The sequence below is a fragment of the Telopea speciosissima genome, chromosome 5 (assembly GCF_018873765.1).
Source record: "Telopea speciosissima isolate NSW1024214 ecotype Mountain lineage chromosome 5, Tspe_v1, whole genome shotgun sequence".
NCBI classification, from domain to species: domain Eukaryota; kingdom Viridiplantae; phylum Streptophyta; class Magnoliopsida; order Proteales; family Proteaceae; genus Telopea; species Telopea speciosissima.
This window is the reverse complement of record NC_057920.1, coordinates 64,016,590-64,041,705: the sequence shown is the minus strand read 5'-3', so window position 1 is coordinate 64,041,705 and position 25,116 is coordinate 64,016,590. Positions and strand designations below refer to the sequence as shown.

The window sequence follows — 25,116 nt, the reverse complement described above, 5'->3', positions numbered from 1 at the left end:
CTCTAATGTTTTATAATAGATTTACATCTTATAACATAATTTAAACTGTTTTTATTTCTTAAAGTTTGGACTTTTTTTTTAATTTAAAAACTTCATATGGATCAATTTTTTTGTTTTGGTAAGAAGAAAATTTATTTGAAATCACGAGGAAAAGTACAAGTTATAGGATCATAAAATAAAGAAAGAAATACATGTAGGGGGATTTTAATAAATAAAAAAAAAAAAAAAAAAGAAGAAGAAGAAGAGAAAAGAAAAGAGAGAACCATCAGATTATCACTTTCCATGCACACCTTAGAAATTCCTTTTGCTTGAGCCATTGTTAACGCAAATCGAATAGGAGAAGAAGCTTCCAAGACTGAAGCAATTGAAGTCCCAATTTCTGCTGAAAACCCAAAGATGAATTTCCCAAGAGAGTCCCTGCATACACTAATTATGCCAGCATGTCCCGCATATTCCATGGAGGCATGGATCCCAAATCTTAGAGGCGGGTCTCATACCCCCATGGAGGGTTCAGATATGTTTCCACCCGTCCCTCAAGTGAGTAGCATATCTGAACTCGAAGACAAGAAAAGGAAATGAATTTAGAAAGGGAACGTGGAAGTGGAAGTATCATATCAAATCCCTGCAACGTACGATTTTCTTCTTTTCTTGACCTTTCTACATTTCACTTTTAATAAATAAACTAATCAGATCAATTGGGATTGGAACACGTGTATCAATAGACCCCATCGTAATTTCAATCCGTCGTCAGTCACCAAACATGATTGATTTCAAACCCTCGAATCCATCGATATCTCATAATAAAGTCTAAGTGGTGTTGAAGTGGGACTTGTAGCCTTGTAGGGGGCGAAGAAAAGAACGTGCTTCGTGTAAGGAGGTTGATTTGGGGGAAAAATGGCGGAATCTGCAACAGCATCGACAAGCGATGCGAGTGCGCCGCTGCTAAGAGAGACGGAGACGGTGGAAGGCGTCGTTGACTACAAAGCACGTCCAGTGAACAGATTCAATACCGGCGGATGGAGATATGCCGCCTTTATTATCGGTAAGATTTGAGGTTAAACTTTTTTAAGTTTTCAGGCAAGAGTTCCAGCCAAGAAGAAGAAGAAGAGAACTGGCTGGAAAAATTAATTGAGATTTTTATTTAACTTGGAAGGACAATGCATGATGACTGCAGGAGTGGAGATCACGGAGAGATTTGCATATTTTGGGATAAGTTCAAACCTGATAACCTACCTGACGGGGCCATTACGGGAATCGACGGTGACGGCGGCGGAGAACGTGAATGCTTGGTCTGGGGCTGCGTCGATGCTCCCTCTCTTTGGAGCTTTTGTCGCCGACGCATTTCTCGGTCGATACCGCACCATCCTTTTCGCTTCTCTCCTCTATATTCTTGTGAGTACCCTCTCTCTCTTTCTCTCTATTCGAATTAATTTCTGCAATTCCTACTCTTTCGGCATTAAATGGATCGGTTGGATCGGATTTCGGACATTATGTGCGGATCTGCATCCGAATTTACGTAGTACAACTAGCAACTAGCAACTAGCAACATGAAGGCTGGGATCTTGTCCGTGCAATAGGTCCCACAATCCATGGGTCCCAAAGCAACAGCTGATGTCAGCCATTTGTGATATTTTCTTGGATAAAATTAAGGCTTATCCAACTAAGGGTGATAAATGGTTCAGTTTCGGTGTAAACTGGTCGGTGCAAAAATTTTTTTTAAGTGAATTCAAAACCAAACCGTTTAATAAACGTTTTCACATGTTGAATCTGAAATCCGTTATAAACGGCCTCGATTTATACTGTTTTATAAGCCTCTTTTTTTTTTTTTTAAAATTCAAATAGATACTTCTCATTACATGTCTTTTAATTTTTTTTTTAATTGAAATGAAAATATAAATTTAATTCTTATATTTTTTTTAAGTAATTGTTTATTTGTACCGTTATATATTTACTAACTTATTGTTATCATTAATGCTTAATTATTGCCATTACATAGTATTAATATTTGTTTCGGTTTAAACGATTTTTTAAATGGTTTATGATCAGTTTAAATGGTTTGATTCGGTTTAAACCGTTTAAATAAACAGTTTCAATTTTAAAATCAAAATCGAACCATTTATTAAACAGTTTCACGGTTTTGATATTAACTACTTGATTTGGTTTCAATAAACGATTTTGATTTGATTTTGACACCCTTATATCCAACATTCAATAGTTTCCTTTAACTAAAGGTTAATTCTTGTTGTGTCAAGATTGGTGAAAAAAGTCATAATCAATCTTCCCTTTTTTTGCCTATTTAGTATTTTGTTAGGGGTTACAAGTTTGGCCCAACGAGTCTGCCCAAGCTCACCCTGAGCCCGAGAGGGCCTCGCCTAGGATAGGGTTGAAATTTGTAGGCCCAAGGTAGGGTCAAGGTCAGGCTTGGGTTGAGGCCTCGGGCTAAGGCTGGCTCCGCTTGGCCCTATATAATACACAAAAGTATACATAACAGCATCATATACACTATCAAAATACATGGCTACCTAGGCATTCTTGAAATTACAAAAATAGGGGTTGCTAGGGTCAATCAAGGCCCAACCCGGCCTCGCCTTGTCCAATTAGTGTCAATTAGGGCTAGGCTGGGTTGGATTGAGCCTGATGCACTCGGCCTGGGCTAAGATATCCCAGCTTGACCTAGGGCTAGGCTGAGCTTGGGTTGAGCTAAGGAGACCTAGGGTTGGGTTGGGGTTTTGAAAAATCCAGCCTACCTTGCTTGATTACACCCCTACATTTTGTTTTCGATGAGGGTAAATCCTGTCACTTTACATGCTTACTCGAAAAATGTGTAGTTTTTAGTTATGAGTTAATGACATAATAATAGTTCACTTTCAAATTATTTTAAGGGGGGAGAGAACAATTGTTGAGCGGGTGGCCCTTGCACCACCGTGGGGCCAATGGAGGCACGTACCCAAGTATCCAACATGGGGGAGGGGGTGGTCATTTCGACACCCTCGTGTCTGGGCGTAGGGGTGCGCGACCAAGCAGCATTCTTTTTCCCCTATTAGAAAAACCTTTTTTACTCCTATATTAAATAATTTTTGGGAACTAGATTAGATGCAATCGAAAGAAAGTTTTACTTCTTTTTTTTTTTCCGCAAATGTTACAACTTCTCACTCCACATTTTTTATGACAACACGATGCACCCTTAACTAGTTGGGACACTCTAAATGCCACCTCTATAGATGTGTTTAGAACTTGACACCTTCTTTTGATTTTTCCTTCTCTTATCCTCAAAGTTCTTTAAGTCTGGGTAAAATAAGATTTTCAAAAAATAATTGAAAGTGACTTATCTTTATGTCATCAAAATATGTCATTGTCTTACACATTTTTTTAGTCTATATGTGAAATGATAAGATTTACCCTAATTGGAAAAAAAAAATGTGTTATATTGAAAGGAAAAAAAGGTAAAATTTACAAATTATTTGACACTTATGTCAATAACAAAATCTCTTACTAAATTATCTAAAATTATTATAATATGGATATTGAATGGAAAAGGTTCTCTGAAATTGAGCTACATTTTGTGTCTTAGGCTAATGACAGAAATTGAGCAAAATTTTGGTAAGAGATCTAAACTCAAATTAGGTTTATAAACTAAGAATTTTATTTGATATTGTAATTCTTTTGATGATTTGGCCTCAAATAAATCATAATTATCTTGTAGTTGGAGTGACAGGGGCTAGTCTTGTTAACTCTGTCGGCGGTGCTTCCTTCTCTCAATCCACTCAACTGTCAAGATAACAACAGTAGCAGTTCTTGCCTTCCTAAATTACAGATCACTATTTTCTTCTGCTCTCTGTACCTGGTGGCCTTTGCACAAGGAGGGCACAAGCCATGCGTACAAGCTTTTGGAGCAGATCAGTTTGATGTAAGAGATCCGAAGGAATGCAAATCCAGAAGTTCTTTCTTCAACTGGTGGTATTGTGCATTCAATTTTGGTAGTCTGGTTGCGCTCACAATTTTGAATTACATTCAAGACAACATGAACTGGGGTCTTGGCTTCGGAATTCCATGTGTTTCCAACTTTCCATGGTGTTGGCTCTTGTTGTCTTCCTTCTTGGGACCAAAACTTATCGCTATAGTTTCCAGGATGACAAGGGTAGTAGCCCAATAATGAGAATCACCCGTGTGTTTTTCGTAGCTGCAAAGAATTGGCGAACCACCCCTTCAGCCTCCATTGTTGAAGAGGAAGCAGGAGAAACTCATCTTTCTCATGTTGCTTCCCAATACAGGTAAGAAAAAGATTGTTAACATTAAACAACACAAACCTACTCCATAAGTTGCCTTGTGGGTACAAAGAAAGTTGGGAAATACATGTGGACACAAAGTTCATCTTTGAAAAGACACATTCAATTCATGCTCTTTATGTTGGGATATCCACGCATAAGGCAAAAACAATAGTCCTACATCGGATATGAAAGGGGATATGAATGGGTTAATAGGTACCTGGGCACCCTCTCATTAACGGTTAGCTTTTGAGGAAGAGACCCAAATTCCTAACACTTAATGTATATATATTGAGCAAGTCCTATTTATTTGATGACTCTTCAATTTATATTGTGAAACTCACTGGGTTGTTTTTGGCCTTTCAAATGATACAGGTTTCTTGACAAAGCACTGATTACTGCTTCAGACAGTCCAGATGGCCTGAATAAAGACCTGAAGGTCTGTTGCATCAGTGAAGTGGAAGAAGCTAAGGCTGTACTGAGATTATTTCCCATATGGGCTACATGTTTAGTGTATGCAATTGTATCTGCACAGGCATCGACCTTTTTCATAAAGCAGGGTGCAACAATGGACAGATCAATAGGGTCAAGCTTCCAGATACCAGCTGCATCACTGCAAAGCTTCATCAGCATATCCATTATTCTTTTCGTTCCTATATTTGACCGTGTTATCATTCCAATTTCCAGAGTTTTTACGAGGAAACCATCTGGAATTACAATGCTTCAAAGAATTGGAACAGGAATGATTCTATCTTTGATCGCCATGGTGGTAGCAGCACTAATTGAGAAGGAAAGGCTTAAAATTGCCTTGGACTCTGGGCTTATAGATATACCAGAAGCAACAGTTCCAATGAGTGTGTGGTGGCTAGTTCCTCAATATGTCCTGTTTGGAGTTTCTGATGTTTTACTATGGTTGGTCTACAAGAATTTTTCTATGATCAGGTTCCAAATGGGCTGCAAAGTGTAGGTCTCTCCCTCTATCTTAGCATCTTTGGTGTAGGGAGCTTCCTTAGCAGCTTTCTTATCTCTGTTATTGAAAAGGTGACTAGTGGGAGTGGTGGAAACAGCTGGTTTTCAAACAATCTCAATAGAGCTCATCTTGATTACTTCTATTGGCTTCTTGGTGGGCTCAGTGCAGTAGGATTTATTGTCTACTTGTACTTTGCCAGAGGTTATGTCTATAAGAGGGAAAGAACAATGTAAGGGGCCTTTTCCTTGTGTATTTGTGATTCTTAAAAATCACATTTGGGTGTGTGTTAGTAACCATCGTCTTCCTGCTGTAATCCTTTGTATACATTCTGAAAGCACACTTCATAAGATAATCAAGTGACACAGATTTCACTCAATCTTTTGGGTAATGCCATTTTTTTCTCTTCTTTTGTTTCCTTTCCATCATTTGATGTTTCTGGTGACTTCTGAAACTACCATTGTAGCAATTAATTCCTCATTGTCTCAATGTACTGGAGCTATTCATTATAGAGATTCAATTTCATTGAGATATGAACTGGTAGGAATAAAATAAAAAACTAAGAAACTTGTAAGCCCATCTGCTACTATTAGGCTATGTTTGGTAAATGGTTTTTTGTTCTTTAAGAACAAAAAAATGTCATTTTTTGTTTGGTTTGACGGTTCGTTTTTTTGTTCTTTAAGAACAAACCGAAGAGAATCTTTGCCAAAAGAACGTTCTTTACAGACCTCCAGACGGTCTGCAAAGAACAAAGAATGATCGTTGTCGCGATTCACGATCAAAACCGGTGAAAACCCGTGAGCAACCATCGAAGACAACATAAAAAACCCAAAAACGAAGAGAAGGAAAAAGGCAGATCTGGGGAAGGAAGAGGAGGAGAAGGCGAACTTGCAGGTCGATCTCCTCTATCTCTATCCCTCTCTCTACCTTTCACTCTCCTTGTCTCGTTCTATCTCTTTCTCTCTCGGTCGTTTGTTGGGATGGAGATCTGACTCTGGATTTTTCTCCTTTGTCTCAGGATTTGGAGCAACAACCCTAACAATTGAAGATAAACTGTTTCTATGTCAGAGCTGCAGCAGTGACGGGAATTGCTGCTCAGGTTGTGGACATCGTCTTCAGACAATAAATTGTTACTCAGGATGTCCGTCTGCCGCAGAGCTCTAAAAAATATGGGCTTCTTTCCTCGATGCTTCATTCCCACCAGAAGATGTCATTGGACTCGAAACTAGCTGGGAACCACAAGAGATGCTGTCTATGGATGAGAATACCATGAAGAACTGTTGGGAAGCTAGACAACAGGGGTTAATGGTTAACACAAAGCAGAATGAGCTGGAACCTAGTCTTCCGTCTGAATCTTGGATAGGTTCATCCTCAGAGGAAGTTGGGACTGTGTGGAGGAGATAAACCACCATTACACCCTGATAACTCAGAGGTGGCAAAGGTAATTTGTTATATTTACTTTGTATTATTTGTTCTCAGCTTTTGAAATTATATAATCTGCTTAAAATGCTTTTTTTCAAATTCAGTTTCACTGGAAAGAGGAAAACCTTACAGACTTGTATCAAGGGCTCTGTTGAGTTTGGTTAGGACCACAATATGAATCCTTTTCTTATAAATATGGGTCCTATTAGCCAGAAAAGGAAAAGAGAGAGAAAGGGAGAGAATCTCATCTTACATTGTTGATTTATTCATTCTCATTTTACTGGCCAAGCTTTCTACTTAATTGATTGCCTGTTTGATGGTGAATCTTCTTCTCTGGTTTGGTTAATGCAAGGTTCCTCCCTTCCTTCACCCCCTCCATCTTCTCTTTTCCCAAGTGGGAAGCAAAAGAAAGAAATCCTTTCCTTGAGAATATTAAAAACACAATTTGTCAATTTCTTTAATTAAGTCAAGACCCTTCAATACTAGGGAAGCCAAATGCTCTGCTTCACATGCAATTTGTAGGGTCCATTTATCTTAAACTAAGCACTGGTTAAGACTGAGGGGAGGAAAGGTATGGTTTTCTGGTTTCTTAGTAGTTTAACACAAAAGTAGCTAATGCGTTGACCTTAGAATAGCATGTTAGGTTCCATTTGTAATTGTTTCTACTACAGTTATTTCTGGGATTTGTTAATCTGGCAGTACAGTGATAAATAGTGACTTGAAGGGTGATGAATCTAGATGTTTTGATAATTGGAAATGTTTATGGATAGTTTATGAAGTTTATATACTTACATTTTCTGTAAACTCTTCTAATGGATGAATAGGAGACAATTTATCACAAAGCTAAATTATATTAAAGCAATCTCAAGCTCTAGTCAAGTAAGATTGCAAGAGTGAGATTCTGATCTAGATTTTAAATGGGTTTTCTGATTTGTTTTTTAACCAAGTAAGGAATATATCATAGGTTGATATGGGCTATGATTTAAATCTATATCAGGAAAGACAATGCTGCTATAAGAGGGAAGGACAGAATGAGAGAGATTGAGGGAGACAGTGATATTTCATGGTTAAGCTCTCGAAGCTTGAGCTCTGTTGTGTCTGATCTTATGTGTAGTCCTTATTGCAGGGGTTAGGTCATGTTCTGTTGTTCTTCTCATTCATGATTGTCTCTTATTTTGAGGAAGATTCACAAACAAAGATTAAAATGAGTATTCTAATGATCAATAATTTAAGGATGATGGATTGATGTGAATCTTTCTTTCTTTCTTTACTATCTTCCAAGCAGCATGTGTGAGTACTAATTTTCAGTGAAGCTGAAGCATTATAGCACAGGCTTCAATGGTTAGCTAGGCTTATTATTTATTTAATTTCTCGCTCATTCCTGAGAATTGAAAGACCAAATCTAATTTCTCGCTCATTCCTGAGATTGTTACTGCTACTTATATATGAGAGTTACAAGATCCAAATTAATTCCTCTCAACTCTGTTTTTATTTTTTTGAGAGTGTGTGATGAACTGTGAAGGTTGAAGAGGGAATTTGTGATTAGGGTTTCAAATTTCCAGTGCATGCATGCTCATTGCTCAGCCCCATTATTGAACTGTTGACTTGATAAAGTAGCAAACATCACTATCCCCCCCCCTCTTTCTCTTTCCCTTCCTTCCATTACTGAACTGTTGATTTGTAGCCCATCTTTACTCTCTCTTTCTTTCTCTCTCACTAGGGTCTAATACTTGGATTAATTTGCTTCTTCTGTAGTATGAACTGTTGTTGGGTTCTTTAGCTACTTATCTTTTGATTTAGGAGAGATAGGAGAAGGATTTGAAAGAAATCTGAGTTAGTAGATCAACTGTTAGGATAATTAAGTTTTCTGGGTTTTGACATTTAAGTTAAGAGATACATTGAGCTATAGAGCATTGCTAGTATGGTAGGAAATTGCAGAGGAACTGATTTTTTTGAAGCCCTTGTGAGAAATTTTCGATGTGGAACCAACCCATCTGAGAATTGCTTTGTAATGGTTAACATATTACATTGTAGGTACATTTTTTTTTTGGTAAGACCATTGTAGGTAATTAGTATGTCTTGATTGGTAAGACCATTGTGGAACCAATATTCTCTCTACTTCTCCCTTTTATTACAATATTACATACTATGCCCTACCCTGCCCTCTCCATTCTTGACATCCATTAACAATTCTCACTGTGAAGTGTGAATCAAAGAGAGAGAGAGAGAGAGAGAGAGAGAGAGAATGAATGATGCAATGAATGTGTATCAACAGTGAGGGATATGATGAAGAAGATCTGTTATGAGTTTCGAACCAAGGGAGGAGGAATGATGTATTTCTGTTTTAGACCTTTGCTCATTGCATTCCTCATGTAGAGATTCGTGCTACTTTAATTTTTTTTGTTATATTTCTGTTTTGGATCTCTACTTGATGGGTCTTTAGCTCAAATTGGTAGAGCACTTGGCACATGAGCATGTTTCAAGGAGATGGTGGTTCGAATCCACCAAGGCCCTTTTTATTCAGATGTTCATAGCATAGTCAGTTATGACACTAATCCATACAAGAACCCAATTTTAATGGCATCTTTGAAATTTGAAATATTTTTGTACTTACTTTGGTTATGTTAATGAGATATTTTAATTTTATGCTAAAATTGGTAAGAGAATATGATTTTACAAGTATTTTTTTGGTATAATTGACAAAGAAATGGCATTATTGTAATTAATATCAAATAGGGAAAAACAGGTTTTATCAAACATTATTTTCGTTCTAAACGGCGTTCTTGAGACCGTTACCAAATAGTCATTTTCGGTCTCAGAACACCGTTCTAGACAAAGAACGCCAAAGAACGTTTCTAGTTAAGAACGGGCATTCTTTGTTCAGACATTTATCAAACGTAGCCTTAAAATATCTCCAGCTGATGTGATTTAATTGCACTTAATCAACATTTTACACAGAAAAACATTGTTGGAGAATAAGAAGATGTCGTGATGCATGTCACACCCCCATCCCTGAACCACGGGGAATGCAACTGGAGCGTACCAATACGCTCTCTAACCACCAGAATCACTGATGCAGTACCCAAGACTAACTCATTCACAACGACAAATAATAGGTAAAAGGAAAGGATTAATATTAATAACATCAGAGTTAGCAGAAGCTAGGTGATAGCATATAAAATATTGTCTATTCAAATTTACCCTTTCATATCAATGGGTTCTAATAAGGATCTATGTATTATCACTGTATAATAAATACACTTATCAAGAAAGGAATAAAAGAATACACCTTTGAATCAGAAAATAGTTTATCAAAGTGTAACAAAAGATGGCCACCAGCCAAGAATCACTGTTCCCTCGTGGAACACATCTCACAGTAGCACTCCGGTCCATGATCCTCATACTCGAACTCCACCACTCTTCATGACCTTCATCGAGAGTCTTGAACTCCGTGCCGTCATGCTCGAATGTACCTGCATCAACTAAAAAATATGTTTCCTCGAGGAGTGAGCTCCAACTGAGCCCAATGAGTGGCTAAGCCACACAAGCATACACAATAATAATAATGAATGGGGTTGACTGCAAACCATACATGATGGACGGATACCAAGGTGTCCCATACCACCAAGGTAGACCGTACATCACATACAATTTACAATCATGCTACATGAATGAATGATGATATATAGTTTTATTGTTATCCACCTAACACACAACTAAGTCAAGTATAGTACTATAGCAACACCTTAGGTAGCATCCCGACATCGGTACCATAAGCGGATGGTATCGGCGATGACAAACCGAGTCGCGCTGGAAGCCTGCTTGTACTGGTCTCCACCAAGAGATATCGCAAACCCCGAGTCAAATCCCGTCTGGCGTTCGGCCCAAAATACGGTTGGCGCCGAACTTCCGGGTGGGTATACCGAATAACGGTCGGAACCCACGGTTTGACCGACACCTAACCCCTGTCGGTAAGGGTCATAGTCTTGGGTAAACATTTATCCTAGCCACATTCACCTATTGTATGAGTGAGTGCGCATGTGCATAGGCCGAGGCCGAGTCCATAGATACCGAAATACGGTCGGCGCTATCCTCTCGCCCCTCTAGCCCATACGTGCGTATACAAGTACGAGATGTGAATACCGAGAAGATCGGTCGGTCACCATCCCGTTTCCACCTAATGCAATGGACAACTCTAATGCAATTTCAAGTACGGCAATCTCAAGCCCGGCACCACGGCACTTGGATCCGCTTCGAAGCCCTAGATCTACATGCCATGAGTGAGTCCATATTATGGAATCCTCGGGTCCAGCACCAACCGGCACCCGAGTCCCATAACTAAATCCAACACCATTCGCACCATAGTGCGATAAAATAAATAATATCGCAAGACAAGAATGTAAAGTCCTATCAACATCTAAACATTTATATCGTCCTATATCTTACTAATAATTATATATTATAGCACACATGCATGAATGACATTCGCAAGACACGACACACAAACATTCCATAAATTAAGATGTTTGCTTAACTCACTCACCTTGATTCTCGGTCAATCGTCGATGCAGAGCTCTTCAAATCGGCGTTCGATGCCAAGTACACTGTCCCACGTACTAATACGCCCCGAGCGGTCGGTCAACCTAAAGAGAGTGTACAACGTGGGAGAGATTAGTGCCTTAGGGTTAGAAGAGTTGGGCCCCATAAGTTATCAAACAAGGCTAAAATAGGGGACCGGCACATACGACAAGGCTATATCATGTGCTGTCCATGTGCTGTCCCTCTCGGACTTTCCCAGCGGAGATCTAGGTTCTCGGGGTGGCACTTGCATGTGCTGTCCATGTGCTGTCCCTCTCGGACCTCCCACGGAGATCTTTCTCGGGGCGGCACTTGCATGTGCTGTCCATGTGCCTATCCCTCTCGGACCTCCCACCGTGAGATCTTTCTCGGGCGGCACTTGCATGTGCTGTCCATGTGCTGTCCCTCTCGGACTTCCCACGCGAGATCTAGTTTCTCGGGGGGCACTTGCATGTGCTGTCCACGTGCGATCTTCTTGTTCATGCCATTCGAGAATGGTTTTGCAGCCCCAAAGTCTTGGGCTAAAATGGGGTATTCTTAGGGGTTTTTAGGGGTCTCTTTGGCCATGAGAACAACTCCAACCAAGGTGCCATAGCACACACCCAACATGGGTTTGTAAACCCCATGATCGATTAGGTTTTCTCCATTAAAATACATATGGAAAGAAAACTCATGGGTTTGGGTATTGGGGTTTTGAAAGGGGCTTTAATCAATGTTATTTAACAACCCACAAACCACACCTCTATGGTCTTCCATGAGGGTTGGTGAAACCCATAAATGGAGGTGAATCCCCAACTTAGGGTTCATAAATGGAGAAAGGGTGAAAGGGGGTTCAAGGTAGGATTAGGTGTCTTTATAACTAAGCTTCAAAGATTAGCCATTAATGGCCTTTCCATTAGGGTAGATGAAGCACTCATGGCTCATAAGTCCAAACCCTAGGTCTATAAATTAGGAAGTGAGAGAGAGAGAGAGAGAGAGAATGCTCACCAATGTAGGAGAGTAAGCTTGGGTTCCACCTCTCTTCCTTCTTCTTCTTCTTCTTTCGTTCCTTCTTCCTTCTTCTTCTTCTTCTTTTTCTTCTTCTTCTTTCTTTCCTTCTCTCCTTTCCTCTCCACGATTTAGGTTTTCTATTGTGAGGTGAATAGTAGATTGACCCCTATTTACCTCACTTTAGTCTTAAGTCATGTTTGGTTGTCTTAGGTCTTTAGGTCCATTTTAAGTTATTGGGCCCATTATACTACTAGGCCCATAATATAATTAGAAGGAACATCAGGTCCTAAGCCCATTCTAGTATTTATACTCATGAGTTATTAGGATATTAACTTACTCCCAATCATCTATAAATGGGAACGGGTACACCAGGCGAGGGCCGGGCGGATCCTCAAAATAAGGAAATGCTAGGAATGCACCCTCGAAGACAAACTTTCCCCTATCTCTGTCGATGTACCTATCCTCGACGACTTCTCTAGAGTCACGGTCAACAATCTTGTGGGATGGCTTGAGTATCATGGTCCACAGTTCACGAGCGTACTCCGCTCCCGGTTCTACATAAAAGGTTCAAACTAGACCGGTGGTCAGACCGAGTTTTAAACCGGGTTTTGGGCACGGATTTAACATCCTCCCCACCTTACAAGAATTTTGTCCTCAAAATTAAAACGTACCTGTCATGTTGAATAGATGGGGATGCGTTGCTCGAATCTCGCTCTCGCGCTCCCAAGATGCCTCCTCGTCAGAATGGTTCGAAATTAAAACGTACCTGTCATGTTGAATAGATGGGGATGCGTTGCTCGAATCTCGCTCTCGCGCTCCCCAAGATGCCTCCTCGTTAGAATGGTTTCTCCATCGTACCTTAACATAAGAGACGACACGATTTCAAGATTATGCTCATTCCTCTCAAGAATCTTCACGAGGCTCCTCGGCGTAAGTCGAGGTCCTCGGAGAGTTCGGGTAATTCTTGGGTCAACACGTGGGCCGGATCCGCAATGTACTTCCTCAACATAAGTTTGTAAAATACATCATGAACAGACTAAAGATGGGGCGATGCCGGCTGTATGCCTTGGTCCAATCCCTTGCCAGGATTTCATATGGTCCGATGTACCTAGGGCTCGGTTTCCCCTTCTTATCGAATCGTAGCACGCCTTTCGTTGGTGATACGAAGGAACACCTTATCACCTATAGTGAACTCAAGGTCCTTTCTCTTCAAGTCGGCATAGCTTTTCGCCTTGACTGCGCCGCCTTGATTCGATCTCTAATCAAATCTACCTTTTCACATGTGGCTTGTATCAATTCGGGCCCCAAAATTCTTCGCTCACCAACCTCGTCCTAGTACGGTGGTGTCCTACACCTTCGCCATCTTGTGCTTAATGTCGATGCCATACCAATGGTAGCTTGGTAGCTGTTGTTGTAAGTAAATTCAATAAGTGAGATATGTTCATCCCAACTACCCTTCAAATCAATGGCACAAGCCACGAGCATGTCTTCCGGTGTCCGTATGGTCCTCTCGTGCCCATCGATGCGTGGGTGGAAGGCCGTGCTAAAGTTCAACAGTGTGCCCATAGCCTTACGGAAACCATCCCAAAATCGGATGTGAACGGATCACGATCGGAGATGATGCTTCTGGAACCCCATGCGGGCGAACAATATTGTCCATGTACGACTTTGCTAGCTTTTCCATTGGGTAAGTTACCTTAATCGGAATGAAGTGTGAGGTCTTGGTGAGCCAATCCACAATCACCCATATGGCATCAACACCCCTAAGCGTGCGGGGTAACCTGTGACAAAGTCCATGGTGATGTGCTCCCACTTCCACTGCAGGATGGGAAGTGGCGTAGTAATCCGTAGGGTCGATGTCTCTCGGCCTTTACCTTCGACAGTGAGGCATTTCGATACAAATGTTGCCACATCGGCTTTCATGCCTATCCACCAAAAGTGTAACTTCAAATCCTTGTACATCTTGGTCTTTTAGGGATGTCTTGAGTATGGAGAACAATGGGCTTCACTCATAATTTCTTCCCTCAACTTCTCATCATTGAGTACATACAACCTACCCACGAATCGAAGGATGCCATTTTTGGATAAAGTAAAATCGATTCCTCCTGCGTCTCTTCTAGAATGCCATCCATCACTTTTTAAAATTACGCATCGATGGGTTGGGCTACTTTGATCTTCTCTATTAATGAGAGTTGTATTGTCGGGCGGCGAATAACATAGTAGCATCACCAACTAACACTTCCAACTCCATTCTTCTAGCCTCCTCTATGAGCTGCCCATTGGTATTAAGCTGCCAAGGAAGGGTTTGTGATTTCCTACTAAGTGCATCTGCCACCACATTGGCTTTGCTTAAATGGTATTGGATAGTGCGGATAGAGGGTTAAAGCGTGCTCACCGCTCAGGGATTGCTTAGTTATTTAGCTTAAACTAAGTTGTATTGATTTGTCCTCTAATAGTATCCACCTTACACAATGGTACAAATCAATTCGGTTTAGTTAATATAAAGTCCGGTGTATATAAGGACCGTGAAAATCAAACTACGAGCTTATACTTCTAGAAATAGAGAGACGCAACTATTTCCGTATACTTCGTCCATATTTGTACTCCTAAAATTTTGGGTTGAATGACACAAGGCTGTACTACTTTGCTTACGGCTTTTCCTATGAGGACTTTCACTTCGATCCTCCAATACCTAACTCGACTTTAGAATGAATTGGAATATTGATGGAATCCCTCTGTTCCTCCCAATAACGGAGGGGACATTCGAGGACCCATTACTCCACTTATATCTATTGTTGAGCAAAGTTTTGTCGAATCCTTGATTCGAGTTCCTTTTTGTTCTTGAGCGCACTTGGCTACACTAACACCGATATAATCTTGTTCATCAACTTAAATTGCTAGATCTATCATTCTCTTCCAACTACATGATATAATCCATACCTCCTAGCATTCGTCCTAAATTATCCTTTCTAGATATCCATCGGTTCGTGGGTGTATAGACATATCGAGATTCAACTACGTGCCTATATATATATATATATATATTTTCACCGTCCCTTGAGAATCTAGACACAAATCTAGGGTTTCCCTCTTGGACAAGGTCCACTGAGCGTACCAGGCCCATACACCAAGCCAATCCCGCATTCCGGTAGATTTACCAACAAGTCCAAAAAAATGGCTCTCTGAGAGACATGTGGGGCCATAGGCTTACCAAGGGTACTTAGGACCAATACTCAAAATTTCTAGGTGGTTCCCAAAGAAAGCCCGGGCCAGTCACTGAGGCTACGAGAAAAATGAAAGATAATTTCCCCCTAATCATTAGCCTACGTAACAAGTCCTGCGGAGAGTCTCTCACCGATAGCTAGCTTTTTATGGTTAGGCTAATCCCAATTATCATTATATTTTACATCATTGTTCATGACTTTACCCTCATAAACCTTAGTATATATCCTTTTTTTATTTTTATTTTTTTGTAACTCCTAGGGTTTAATGTGTAGTTTCTCATCTTTTCTTCATTCCTTCATTTCTAAACTGGTTTATGTTCTATGGAAGTCTCCTACCTTTATTTGTATTATCAAAGCATTGTTCTATCAGCAAAATTTATATATTCTCCCTTGTTGTACTGATTCTTGTTTGTGGTTAAGGCTTTTAATATTTAACCCTAATTTAGAGTAAATCGGGTCGTGTGAATACTGAGTTAGTCCATGAGGTAGAGCATCACGCTCTGATACCAAGCTGTCACACCCCCATCCCTGAACCACGGGGAATGCAACTGGAGCGTACCAATACGCTCTCTAACCACCAGAATCACTGATGCAGTACCCAAGACTAACTCATTCACAACGACAAATAATAGGTAAAAGGAAAGGATTAATATTAATAACATCAGAGTTAGCAGAAGCTAGGTGATAGCATATAAAATATTGTCTATTCAAATTTACCCTTTCATATCAATGGGTTCTAATAAGGATCTATGTATTATCACTGTATAATAAATACACTTATCAAGAAAGGAATAAAAGAATACACCTTTGAATCAGAAAATAGTTTATCAAAGTGTAACAAAAGATGGCCACCACCAAGAATCACTTTGTTCCCTCGTGGAACACATCTCCATGATAGCACTCCGGTCCATGATCCTCATACTCAGAACTCCACCACTCTTCATGACCTTCATCGAGTCTTGAACTCCGTGCCGTCATGCTCGAATGTACTGCATCAACTAAAAATATGTTTCCTCGAGGAGTGAGCTCCAAGCTGAGCCCAATGAGTGGCTAAGCCACACAAGCATACACAATAATAATAATGAATGGGGTTATTGCAAACCATACATGATGGACGGATACCAAGGTGTCCCATACCACCAAGGTAGACCGTACATCACATACAATTACAATCATGCTACATGAATGAATGATGATATATAGTTTTATTGTTATCCACCTAACACACAACTAAGTCAAGTATAGTACTATAGCAACACCTTAGGTAGCATCCCGACATCGGTACCATAAGCGGATGGTATACCGGCGATGACAAACCAGTCGCTCTGGAAGCTTCTGTCGGTCTCCACCAAGAGATATCGCAAACCCGAGTCAAATCCGTCGGCGTTCGGCCCAAAATACGGTTGGCGCCGAACTTCCGGGTGGGTATACCCGAATACGGTCGGAACCCACGGTTTGACCGACACCTAACCCCTGTCGGTAAGGGTCATAGTCTTGGGTAAACATTTATCCTAGCCGCATTCACCTATTGTATGAGTGAGTGCGCATGTGCATAGGCCGAGGCCGAGTCCATAGATACCGAAATACGGTCGGCCGGCTATCCTCTCGCCCCTCTAGCCCATACGTGCGTATACAAGTGCGAGATGTGAATACGAAGCGATCGGTCGGTCACCATCCGTTTCCACCTAATGCAATGGACAACTCTAATGCAATTTCAAGTACGGCAATCTCAAGCCCGGCACCACGGCACTTGGATCCCGCTTCGAAGCCCTAGATCTACATGCCATGAGTGAGTCCATATTATGGAATCCTCGGTCAGCCTGCTAGGCACCGAGTCCCATAACTAAATCCAACACCATTCGCACCATAGTGCGATGTAAAATAAATAATATCGCAAGACAAGAATGTAAAGTCCTATCAACATCTAAACATTTATATCGTCCTATATCTTACTAATAATTATATATTATAGCACACATGCATGAATGACATTCGCAAGACCACGACACACAAACATTCCATAAATTAAGATGTTTGCTTAACTCACTCACCTTGATTCTCGGTCAATCGTCGATGCGGAGCTCTTCAAATCGGCGTTCGATGCCAAGTACACTTGTCCCACGTGCTAATACGCCCCGAGCCAGGTCGGTCAACCTAAAGAGAGTGTACAACGTTGGGAGAGATTAGTGCCTTAGGGTTAGAAGAGTTGGGCCCCATAAGTTATCAAACAAGGCTAAAATAGGGGACCGGCACATACACAAGAGCTATATCATGTGCTGTCCATGTGCTGTCCCTCTCGGACTTTCCCACGGCAGATCTAGGTTCTCGGGTGCACTTGCATGTGCTGTCCATGTCTGTCCTCTCGGACCTCCACGAGATCTTTCTGGGGCGCACTTGCATGTGCTGTCCATGTGCTATCCCTCTCGGACCTCCACCGGAGATCTTTCTCGGGGCGCACTTGCATGTGCTGTCCATGTGCTGTCCCTCTCGGACTTCCACCGCGATCTAGTTTCTCGGGGGTGCACTTGCATGTGCTGTCCACGTGCCGATCTTCTTTTCATGCCATTCGAGAATGGTTTTGCACCCAAAGTCTTGGGCTAAAATGGGGTATTCTTAGGGGTTTTAGGGGTCTCTTTGGCCATGAGAACAACTCCAACCAAGGTGCCATAGCACACACCCAACATGGGTTTGTAAACCCCATGATCGATTAGGTTTTTCTCCATTAAAATACATATGGAAAGAAAACTCATGGGTTTGGGTATTGGGGTTTTGAAAGGGGCTTTAATCAATGTTATTTAACAACCCACAAACCACACCTCTATGGTCTTCCATGAGGGTTGGTGAAACCCATAAATGGAGGTGAATCCCCAACTTAGGGTTCATAAATGGAGAAAGGGTGAAAGGGGGTTCAAGGTAGGATTAGGTGTCTTTATAACTAAGCTTCAAAGATTAGCCATTAATGGCCTTTCCATTAGGGTAGATGAAGCACTCATGGCTCATAAGTCCAAACCCTAGGTCTATAAATTAGGAAGTGAGAGAGAGAGAGAGAGAGAATGCTCACCAATGTAGGAGAGTAAGCTTGGGTTCCACCTCTCTTCCTTCTTCTTCTTCTTCTTTCGTTCCTTCTTCCTTCTTCTTCTTCTTCTTTTTCTTCTTCTTCTTTCTTTCCTTCTCTCCTTTCCTCTCCACGATTTAGGTTTTCTATTGTGAGGTGAATAGTAGATTGACCCCTATTTACCTCACTTTAGTCTTAAGTCATGTTTGGTTGTCTTAGGTCTTTAGGTCCATTTTAAGTTATTGGGCCCATTATACTACTAGGCCCATAATATAATTAGAAGGAACATCAGGTCCTAAGCCCATTCTAGTATTTATACTCATGAGTTATTAGGATATTAACTTACTCCCAATCATCTATAAATGGGAACGGGTACACCAGGCGAGGGCCGGGCGGATCCTCAAAATAAGGAAATGCTAGGAATGCACCCTCGAAGACAAACTTTCCCCTATCTCTCGTCGATGTACCTATCCTCGACGACTTCTCTAGAGTCACGGTCAACAATCTTGTGGGATGGCTTGAGTATCATGGTCCACAGTTCACGAGCGTACTCCGCTCCCGGTTCTACATAAAAGGTTCAAACTAGACCGGTGGTCAGACCGAGTTTTAAACCGGGTTTTGGGCACGGATTTAACAATGCAAGTCCAGCAACATCATATTTCTTTATTGGGTTTCAAGAATAGGTTTCTTCCTAATTGGGTCTAGAACGGTTAACTTGAACCTATATTAAAACCATTAATTGAACCAGATAGCAAAACAAAAATCGAGCCAGTTTTGTTTTTCAAATCTGATTTTAGACTTGATACATTGAACCAAACCAAAACTGAACCGATTTAGTGTTAACCCGAATCGAATCAAAACTGAGTAACCTGGACTGGGATGGCCCAACTACCGGGTTTGTTTGACACTTAACTGTAATGTCAGACAGACGTTGCCATGTTTGAGGGTGACTATCTCACCGGGCTCTGCCAGTGATTTAAATATCGTGTGGATTGATTTCTGTGCGGAGTTGCTACAACGTGATTTCAAACCCTCTCTCCCAGTTTGAAGACCTCATCAAGCTATGAACGAGTTTTTCTTCTCTTATCGTGAAGAAAATTCTATTTTTATTACCATCTGATGCGACTGTAAGGGAATTATTGTGGAAGGCGAAATTGAGTTGGGGTAAAAATGGCGGAATCTGCAACAGCATCGACAAGAGATGCGAATGCGCCGCTGCTAAGAGTGACGGAGACGGTGGAAGGCGTCGTCGACTACAAAGGCTGTCCAGTGAACAGATTCAACACCGGCGGATGGAGATCTGCCGCCTTTATTATCGGTAAGCTTTAAGCTTAAATTTTAAGTTTTCAGTCTTCAATGTCAATTGAAGATCTATGAAGTCTATGGTTCGTGAAATTGGGAATATGTGTAACTTGGAAGAGCGATGATTGATGAGTCCAGGAGTGGAGATGGCGGAGAGGTTTGCGTATTGTGGGATAGGTTCAAACATGATAACCTACCTGACGGGGCCATTACGGCAATCGACGGTGACGGCGGCGGAGAATGTGAACGCTTGGTCAATGCTCCCTCTCTTTGGAGCTTTGGTCGCCGACGCTTTTGTCGGCCGATACCGTACCATCCTCTTCGCTTCTCTCCTCTATATTCTTGTGATTTCTTTCTCCCTCTCTCCCGTGCGTGTAAATTTCGGCACTTCCTGCAGCAATAAATAGAGCGGTCAGATCGGATTTCAGATAGCAATGTACGAATCCGTATCCGAATCTAGATAATAGCAACACGAAGGGCTGGGATCTTGTCCTTACAATGGGTACCACATCTTGAGATCGATGGGTCCCAAAGCAACAGCGGATCTCAGCCATTTGTGATGCGGGTGGGTTTTCTTGGATAAAAAAACATACCAGAATATAATAATAATATTATTATTTCAGGTGTGGGGCCTGCGCAAGAGTTGCGGAAAGGGGTGTGTTTCGGGGGAGAGAAGAAATAATCAAGTGACGTTTCTACCCTCACATGTTCATTAAAGTGTTTATTTGGGGAAAAATAAAGACCGATGAAGATAGGGGTGTCAATGGGTCGGGTTGGGCCGGGCCTGCCTAAACCCTGACCCGACCCTAGAGGCCTTAACCCTGACCCTGTGTCTCATTAGAACATGTTTTTGTAACATAGGATCTCAACCTATGGGACGCTAATAAATATGTTGAAAAAAATGGCGTGTGTATAAACTCTCTCTACAATTGTAACGATGTCCCTTAATAGGCTGGAAGCTTATAGGAATACAACTAAATAACAATCATGTCGTGACTCTTTTTATGGTCCTGATCAAAATAGTAGATGATCTACTCTTTTTATGGGTTCCCACTTCATGATGATGACAAAGCTAGTAGTTATCTATGTACAATTCTCTTCTTTTTTTTTTTTGTCAAGAAAATACTTATATTAAGTATATAATATATATATATATATATATATATATATATATATATATATGTAATATTATATACCTATAATTAATACGAGTCGGGTCGGGCCAGGCAGCTAGGCGAGGATCTAAACCACGACCCGACCCGACCACGCCAGGGTCGGACTATAACTAAACCCAAACCCGCCCTCGGGGTCAAAAAATCGAGGTCGGGCCCGGGCCGGGCTCAGGGCGGGTTCGGGCGGGTTCGGGCCAGCCGGGCTTTATTGACACCCCTAGATGAAGATGCTATCAATTTTAATAGGGAAAATATCGTCTCCTTCCCTCTAAGTTTTCTTAATATCAATCCATATTCAAGTTTTAAAAAATGATAATTCCCTCCCCTATTTTATAAAGATTTTATTAATCGAATCTTAATGATTAAAAAACACCATTAATTGATGACATGGATATGTTCAATTTTTTTAAAATTCCAGATTACCGTTAATTTAATTTTATTCCATTTTTACCCTCTGCAATCCCAAAATCTTCTTTTGCATCGTTTTTCCCCAAAAAAAACAAAGCCCTTTTTTTAAGGGTAATATCGTTTTTGTTTTTTCTTAAAACCATTATCTATTCATATCTGTTTAATTTGATCTTGTGCTATGTTTATGCCTCCTTGAGCTGTAGATGGAGGAAAGATAAACACGAGACCAGAATCAGTCTGTGCTCAATCTTCTCGTCGAAAACCATGGCGGCTCTGCAACAATGTGCAATCGCGTTTCAAACCAAATCCCCACCTGCAACGCGAGTCTCTGGTAAGGTTCTAGCCCCTAAGACCGTCCGATTATCGTTTTCCGGCAGCATCTCATCCCTCGGAATCCCAAAACTCGTTACGAAACTGACCGGCAAAACCAGAACTCGGGGAGGAGGTGGCCGGCATAAAGATGGTGGACTCCGCGTCTGCATGCTACGCCACTGACCTTGCGGATGTCGCGAAATCAAACCGAACCTTGGAGGCAACCAGCGCAGACCTCGATAAGATTGAGAAGATCTTCAGCGAACCTCTGGTGTACAACAACTTTGTTAACCCAACGGTCGGCGAGGAAAAGAAACGGGAGATTGTCGACGATATTGTGAAGACGTCGAGTCTGAAACCACACGTGGCGAATTTCTTGAACATTCTGGTGGACATGAAGAGGATTGAGCTGACCAAGGAAATAGTGAAGGAATTTGAGATAGTGTACAACAAGATTACTGATACGGAGCTGGCGGTGGTGACTTCGGTGGTGAAGTTGGAGTTGCAGCACTTGGCGTAGATTGCAAAGGGGGTGCAGAGGCTAACGGGAGCGAAGAACGTAAGGATCAAGACCGAGCTCAATCCCTCGCTCATTGCAGGGTTCACTATCGGATATGGAAGTTCAGGATCTAAGCTCATCGACATGAGTGTGAAGAAACAGCTCGCAGATATCACTACTCAGCTTGATTTCAGCGACATCGCCATCCCTGTTTAGAAATCTTTGTAGATAAGGTTTAGGGTGCGAAATTTGGACTAAGAAGAAGTGCTTTCTGCCATGATCGTAGCTTCTGGAGATTCAGAAACTCCGTAGATTTGAGTTTTACCTTAATGTTTTTGTGCCATGTACCAAATTCCCAATTATCGAAAGCCTTATTTGGTACCGCTGTTATCCTGCTAGTGACGCCCAAATGAATTGTTCTTTCAATAGAATCAACAAATTATTTTACCCCTGTTTCTTATAAATCTCTGCTTTTGTTCGTCCTTTTTTTTTAGTTGGAATCCTGCTTTCCGGACTGCTAAACCTGTTTTCATGGTCCAGAAACTGAAGTTTGACACCCACCCCGATCGTTATTTGATGATTGCAACCAGTGGAGGCGTAAATCAACAAAGGATTGGGGTAAGATTCCTGAGTTTTCAGGAAGGTTGCATATCGTCAATGGCGGAGGAGCTTGCAGGTCTTCTTTCTCCCCCTTCTTCTATCTCTCAATTTCGCGGTTGCAAGGGAGAAGAAAGGCTTCTGCCTTTTAACTCTAATTAAAAAAAGGTAATATCGTCTTTTTTTTATAAGCAAAGGAGAAAGAGTTCTACTTTCAATCTAATTAAAAAAAGGGTAATTTCATCTTTTCATATGTTTTTTTTCAACACATTCGTCACTTAGGGTACGGTGGATAGAATCTTTATAAAGTAAGAGAGAGAATTATCATTTTTCAAAACCCCTTGGGTACTGGTTTGATATTAAGGAAACTTAGAAAAAAGAGGGATGATATTTTCCCATTTTAAAATGATTGGAGCAACTCAGTCTTAATCCTGCTAATTGAGTTCTGGCTGCTAACTGGTTCTGATGGATCGTCTCCATTTTTTTTGGTAATTTCATCACCACCACGGCACAGTTCGTAATCTCGGATTGGTATCAGCCAAGACCGATCCCAATACCGATCCGATCCACTGTACGGACAAGGGTATAAAGGTAAAAAAAACTAGTTTGTTTATCCTTTCAAATGGTACAGGTTTCTTGACAAAGCACTGATTACTGCCTCAGACAGTCGAGATGGTCTGAAGAAAAGCCTGAAGGCCTGTGGCATCAGTGAAGTGGAAGAAGCAAAGGCTGTACTGAGATTGGTTCCCATATGAGCTACATGTTTTGTTTAGTGTATGCCATTGTCTTTGTACAGTCATCGACCTTTTTCGTAAAGCAGGGTGCGACAATGGACAGATCAGTAGGGTCGGGCTTCCAGATACCGGCTGCATCACTGCAAAGCTTCATCAGCCTATCCGTTATTCTTTTCATTTCTTTCTTTGACCTTGTTATCATTCCAATTTCCAGGGCTTTTACAAAGAAACCATCTGGAATAACAATGCTCCAAAGAATTGGAACAGGAATGATTCTGTCCATGATCTCCATGGTGGTAGCAGCACTAGTTGAGAAGGAAAGGCTTAAAATTGCCATGGACTCTGGAGTTGTAGATATACCAGAAGCAACGGTTCCAATGAGTGTGTGGTGGTTAATTCCTCAATTTGTCCTGTTTGGAGTTGCTGATGTCTTCACTATGATTGGTCTGCAACAATTTTTCTATGATCAGGTGCCAAATGGGCTGCAAAGTGTAGGTCTCTCCCTCTATCTTAGCATCTTTGGTGTAGGAAGCTTCCTTAGCAACTTTTTTCTCTCTGTTATTGAGAAGGTGACTAGTGGGAATGGCAGAAACAGCTGTCTGGTTTTCAAACAATCTCAATCGAGCACATCTTGATTACTTCTATTGGCTTCTTGCTGGGCTTAGTGCAGTAGAATTGATGGTCTACTAGTACTTTGCCAGAGGTTATGTGTATAAGAGGGAAAGAACAATGTAAGGAGCCTTTTTCCTTGTGTATTTGAGATCCTTACAATCATGTTTAGACATTTGTTACTAACCCTTGTCTTAATGCTGTAATCCTTTGTATTGCTTGTATAAATCGTCGGTGAGAACCATTATGCATTCTAGAAGCATACTCCATTAGATAATCAAGCGACAAGGATTTTAACTCAATCTTTTGGGTAATGTTGATTCTTTCTCTTCTTCTTTTGTTTCCTTTTCTTTTTGATAAAATGTTCTGTCATTTTATGTTCTCAATGATTTCTGAAACAGGTACTGTGATAATTAATTCCTCTTTGTCTCAATGCACTGGATCTATTCATTATAGAGATTTAACTTCATTGAGTAACATTTAACTTTTTTTACTTCCATTAAGTTATCAAATTTCCACTGGCTACTGGTTCTGGTGAAGATGTAACCAAAACACTGACCATATACCCTGCTTTTTAAGACTCATATCATCAAGGCCTGCTTCTACTGGTAGGATTATTTTGTTCCCTTAGGGAGTCTTAACTACTCATGTTGTAGTTCTTGCAAATATATGATGGAGAGGTGTTCTTTATTGCAAGTAGATGCTCCTTGCATGAGAAGAATGTTGAGTGAATGCATCTGTCCATTTTTTTTTGTTGCTCTGTATGGTTTTACTTCCTTGCGTGTTTACATTAAGACTTGGAGGTCCGACCGAAGTGAACAATCGATTTGTGAATTGGCTTAGGCTTTGCAGACTTAATAGTTGTGGCCAAGTCCTTGACAGAGTTTCACTCAGAAAGTATATGGTGTGAAAGAAACTGTGAGATCTTCATTGGCCAGAAGAACAGTATCAATTCAAGATACAAGAAGGTGAGTAGAACATG

General features: G+C 41.0%; 3 pseudogenes; all 3 read left to right on the top strand.

Annotated features, from left to right (window-relative positions):
- Nucleotides 1–850: 850 nt before the first annotated feature.
- On the top strand, nucleotides 851–25,116 carry LOC122661569 (annotated as a pseudogene).
- LOC122663257 lies at nucleotides 19,655–24,363 on the top strand (annotated as a pseudogene).
- LOC122661574 lies at nucleotides 21,602–22,477 on the top strand (annotated as a pseudogene).